At 40.2% G+C, this 5842-nt stretch overlaps 1 pseudogene; it reads left to right on the top strand.

The window, feature by feature from the left end:
* Nucleotides 1-273: 273 nt before the first annotated feature.
* On the top strand, nt 274-578 carry LOC102006814 (annotated as a pseudogene).
* The last annotated feature ends 5264 nt before the right edge of the window (nt 579-5842 follow it).

The raw sequence follows: 5842 nt of genomic DNA, 5'->3' as shown, positions 1-5842 counted from the left end.
ACTGAAAAAGGACGGTTCATATTAGATAAAAAAGCAAGTGTCCTAGCTATTCAGGAGGTTAGGGCAGGAGAATGGTAAGTTTAAGTCCAGCCTGGGCAACTCAGCAAAACTCGGTCTCAAAATAAAAAATAAAAAGGCCTTGGGATGTTGCTCAGCATAGAGCACCTCTGGGTTCAATCCCCAATCCCATAAAATAGGCTGGGGATGCACATAAAGTGTTGATGTTTTCAAGCTGCTGGAGCTTCTGCAGCTAAGGGTACAGTCGGTGGAAGGATGGTACGTGAAAAATGTGAAAAGAAACTTGGTACTATTATTACTCCAGACACATGGAAAGATGGTGCAAGAAATACCACAGAAAGTGGTGGAAGAAAACTCAATGAAAATAAAGCCTTGACATCAAAAAAGCAAGATTCAATCCCTATGGAAAGAATAAGTTCTCTACTTGTAGAATTTGTAAAAGTTCTGTGCATCAGCCGGGTTCTCATTACTACCACGGCTGTGCTTACAAAAAAAGCATCTGTGTGATGTGTGGGAAAAAGGTTTTGGACACCAAAAACTATAAGCAAACTCCTGCCTAGATGTATTGATAACATTTCTGGCTTTGTATAATTTTGAATTTCCAAGGCATAATGTAGATGTTTGACTTGTGGAATAATCTAAGACAGGTGATTAAATTTAAACCAGGGCAGTTGACCCTCATTCTTTCTTTCCTTTGTTTTTGAGAGAGGGTCTCCCTATGTAGTTCAGGCTGGCCTCGAACTCACAGTGATCCTACTTCAGTGTCCCGAGTACTACAGGCATTCCTCATTCTTTCTTATGCTCTCAAGACCTTATTTTTTTTATTTATTTATTTATTTATTTATTTATTTTTGTCTTTTTGAGACAGGGTCTCACTATGCAGTTCAGGCTGGATTTGAACTCACTTTGTAGCCAGACTAGCCTTGAACTCACAGTGATCCTCTTGTCTCAACCTTCCAAGTGTTGGGATTACAGACGTGAGCCATCATGCCCAGCTTTCTCAAAAAATCCTGCACAATGCAACTACTCTTTTGTTTTAAGTGATTATTTTCCTTCCAAGCATTTTATTGAAATAGAATGAGTGGGAAATTTAATGAAAAACATTCTGAGTTTTCTATGCACTTTTTAACATTCATGTAATTCTCATCCCCTTCATTTACTTTATTTATAGTATTGAAAGAATGAGGGAACTGTTGATACTTTGATCTGAACTTGGTATGTGGACGTAGAATTCTTCCTGCATTCCCTTCTTAGAGGCATGGTTCTTTGAATCAGCAGTCCTTTAATTAATTGCAGTTTCCTAAGGTATAACGATTAAGGTCATCATAGCTGAATGGTCCCTTATAATTAGTCGGGACCCAAATCAAAGACAAGTCCAGTTTGTGATTTATTATAAATTTGTTTTTGAAGTCAAAGTGCCAGTTCCTTTCCTTCATATGTAAACAAGAACATGTGTCCAGACGAATATACTGGATTTCAGAAAACATGTATTTGAATTTAGATCATCATAAAAACCATGAGAGCAGTGTTCATCCATGCTCATGTGTAATGAAAATGAATCCTCAGTCTTTGAGAAAGCTCTATGACATAGAAAACTAACTTTTTTTAACCTCTTCCCTATTCCTCAAAGAAATAAATAGAACAAAGCAAAAAAAAAAAACCTAGGCAGAGGACAATCGCATAGCCATGTTAGCTTTGAAGAGGAATAGTAAGTGATCAGAGGGTTTAATTGGACTTCTGGACAAGAACCAGTATGACCTTTTTGCATGAGTGATTTATTTGGGTCTTTTATTTAAAGCAGCCTTTATTTTTAGATTGTCTGATTAACAGCCAAATAAGAAGCTAAATTTTTTTAGTGGGCAACTTGAACTTTCCAAAACTGTCCTTGCCTTTCCACCACTCTTCACAAATGAAATCTACCCCTCTTCAGGACACAGTCCTGGGACAGACTGATCATCCAGAACCTAAGGCCTCTAAACAAACCAGAACCAACTCAGCAGCAGCACTTTTACTGCTTTTCTCATTTATTTTTCTATTTATCAAAATTAATCAGTTCCTGTCAAATTCTTTCAATCAAAATTAGTCAATTGGATGCTTCAGGAATATCACACAGAATGCTGTATCACACAGAATTCTTCTCTTCTTAGCCATTGTTGGTCTTCATAAATTATATTGTATATTGTAAGGCTAATAAGAACAGGTTTTAAGAAAAGGAAACAGCTGGTGGTTTTAATAATAATTAAATATCCAGGAACTTTGACTGACAAGAGTTGCACTCACAGAGAAATCAGTGCTCACGCAGGTCCTGGACAGGCCAGAAAAGGCAAAGAAATCCCAGCTGAAGGTAGCCTTGGTGCTATGTGGAAACCAGAGTGTGAGGAAGCAGAGGAAGAGGTAAAGACCTTAGCAAGACCAGTGTAGACCCCTGGAGTCCAAAGGCAGGGAGCAGACAAGGCTTCCCTTCTGATGGGTTAGTGTGAGCCTCAAATCCTGCCCCAAATGAAGCCCTTGAGTTCCCAGTTTATGTGGCTGTGAATTCCCCCATCTCCTCTTCTGTACAAAACCTTTCAAGTTGGTTCTTCTACCACTGACAACAGAAAGAGTCCAAACTGATATAGGTTTAAATTACACCAACGGTTCTGAGCAAACTAAAATATAAATGTATTCCTACTTTCAGCAATTTCTACTTGGGAAATAACTTACAGAATCTGTTGAACTAGACATTGTTAGATATATATCTAGGACAAGGGGAAGTAATTACGTACTTTGTAAAATATGAAAGTATGCAACATTACTTTGTTGTTGCAGAGTGTTATTGTAATCAGAGCTCCTTCCTGTGCGCATCACTGACCACCAGTGGGACTACGAGGGAATTGAGGGAATTCGACAAATCTGAGGTCAGCAGAGCCCAGACTGTCACATGCAGAGGGCTGGTGATTTATGTAAGCAATCAGAATGGAGTAATTAAGTTGAGTAGGAGATGATGTTTCACTTTATAAGCAATGTAAATCAATTTAGAAATGAATTGCTTAGAGTTGAGGAGTAATAACAAAATAATAAGGTTATACAAAAAAGTGAATGGAAAAGGACAAGAACATTTGATTTAAGTCATGAAAAAAAAGTCAGTTTTCTACTGACTTCATGATGAGCTTGCTATTTTAAGCCCCTCATCCTTCCAGGGCTTCACATCTGCTAAGTAAGAGCTCTAGAACTGAGCTTTCCCCAGGCCCCTGTTTTAAATTTGATCACTCCAAAGACACCATCGATAGAAGGAAAAGGAGGGCTGGGGATTTAGCTCAGCGGCAAAAAGCGCCTGCCTGGCAAGCGCGAGGTCGTGAGTTCGGTTCCCGGTACCGGAGAAAAAACCAAAAAAAAAAAAAAAGAAGAAGGAAAAGGAGACGAACAATTATTTCTAAAATTCTGCCATCAGTTAGGGTGCTTTGTGTGGCACAAGCACGATTTAAACTGGCTTAGCAAATAAGGGAATTATTGCTTCACACAACTAGAAAGATCAGAGGGCAAATTCGGGTCAGTTAGTTTGAGCCAAATGTTTGTAATATCATCCTTTTCTTCCCCCATTTCCCTTGCTTATGGCCTCCTTCTTGGATGGGCTTTTAATTTAGGCTGACTTTCTTTGCGGTAGCAAGGTGGCAGAACTAAATGCTTTCTCCTTCATCCTGGGAGCAGGAGGGGCTTCCCTTCTTTCTGCTGAAAAACCAACTTGGTAAGCATCACACTGACTGGACTTTCTCATCTCTGAAAAAGAAATTATTGTAGAAAGAGGAATCAGATACCAGAGTAACTTCAGGCCGGAGAAGTGAGGCCGTGCCTGACTCTAACATAGTCAAGGCTAAACTAATGAGAATCCATCTCTAGAGCTAGAGGAAAAGTTTATCCAACTCAGCCACACAGTTTCCACCCAAACTGAGAGCGTGCAGCGGGTACTGCGGAAGCAACTGCCGTATATTCTGTCGTCACCAGCCTGCTGAAGTGGAACAGCAAGGTGGGGCAGCCGGACAGCTCACCCTGGCTGCCAAACCACGAGGAGTTTTCACTGGAAATGTGCAGAGAGGAAGAAGTGCGTTTCCAGTTGTCTGGAGAAAGTTGTATGGAGCGATCCCATGTGGAAGTCATGTCGCCTAAGCCTCACATAATTTCAGACTAATTCTGCCAGAACAGTAAGCAGAAACAGGGAGAGATAAATTCTCACATACCTGTGTCTACTGTCACTACTGTCTATTTTTGCTTGAATGTTTGCTTTATATTTTCCCAAGATTATTTTACTATTTCATAGTACACTTTCTCCAAAATTATTTTCCAGTGCATTGGGGCGTTTGGCCTTATTTTAACTGAAATTAAACTTCTACTCCAAAGATACTATTCAAGTGCTGATTTTCTCAGGACTAGGATTTTGACCACCTTCAAATGATTGCTTACATTTCATTATTACTGGATAGTAAAACCATTTTAAATCATAAGAACAATCGATGTTAAATTAAAAGCAAAATAGTTACAAAGTGTTTGGTGCGTTGTATGACATCCACTAAGTCCCTTTCTGATCTCCAGTAACAATCCTAGTGTAACATAATAAATAAATACATAAATAAATATTTATTCTATATTTTTGGTCTCTGCTGCCAGTTTCTAGCATGCAGTCATAAAAGCCTTATAATTTTCTGAGCATTAAAGGGCTCTATGCATATTTTGTTCTACTCTGTGGTCTTTAATCTTGGTTTCTAAGCTAGTGTTCTTAACCTGGTGGACTGACCTGGGTGACAGGAGAGGCTTTTGTTCCGGTGAAGTGAGTCTCAGCGGGCTCCTGGATAGGAGAGAGTCCCCAGAAGAGCACAGCTAGAAGCTCGGAGTTAGGAATACAATTACCGTCTTCTGGGAAGAGGAGAGGGGCCGAAGGCTGAGTCAATAATTGACTATGTAATAAGTCAGTTATTATCATGCCTATGTAATAGGCCTTGGTCACAATCTTAGACTACAGGTCTGGAGAACTTCATGGTAGGTGGCCAATGGAGATTTGGAAGCTCTGTACCCTTCCCCATATCATGTCCTATGTGTCTTTCGCATCTGGCTGTAGCTAAGTTGTATCCTTCATAATAAAGCAGTATCTTGGCAAGTAAAATGTTTTCCTGAGTTCTGTGAGCCAGTGTAGCAAATGATGGATCCAAGGAGGACGTCATGGCACATAGCTAGCCAGTTGGTCAGAAGCCTAGACTTGTGACCAGCATCTGACATGGATGGTCTTAAGGAATGAGCCCGTAACCTGAGAGATCTACCCCTAATTCTGGTTAGGTTCAGAATTGGACTGAATGATAGGATTCCCTGTTGGGGTCCATCCAGAACTGGAGAATTGCTCAGAGTGGGAAAATCCTTTATTCACTTCCAGTGTCAAATACACACTGTTGAGATTGTGAGCACAATTGAGAGAAAGACGATAAGATTCTTCCGTATGGACACTCACTTCCAACACCACTGCCGGCTTTCCATTTTCTGTCTGAGGGCCTTTTTAAAAAATCTGAAGCCCCAGGTACATAACTGGTCCAAAGGCAAACAAAGCCAGGAAACCTAGTAGATGTTTGGTAAACACTTGTTGCATGAGTAAATGTTGGAATACAATTACCATTCGACTGCCTTGTCAGTACCTGAACCACAGGGCTCTTGCTACACATGCTTGGAACCTGAATTACTTGGGTCATGACACTACCGTCCAGTGGGTCTTTCTACTGTGAAAGAAAGATCAGCGCTACAAACACAGTAGCCTCTGTCCACATAAAGCACCTGTGCACTTGAAATGTGTCTGATGTAAGGAAAT

This window comes from Chinchilla lanigera, unplaced genomic scaffold, assembly GCF_000276665.1.
Source record: "Chinchilla lanigera isolate Chin_1 unplaced genomic scaffold, ChiLan1.0 scaffold00032, whole genome shotgun sequence".
Taxonomy (NCBI): domain Eukaryota; kingdom Metazoa; phylum Chordata; class Mammalia; order Rodentia; family Chinchillidae; genus Chinchilla; species Chinchilla lanigera.
The sequence above is the reverse complement of the archived record's forward strand: the minus strand, read 5'-3'. Positions and strand labels throughout refer to the sequence as shown.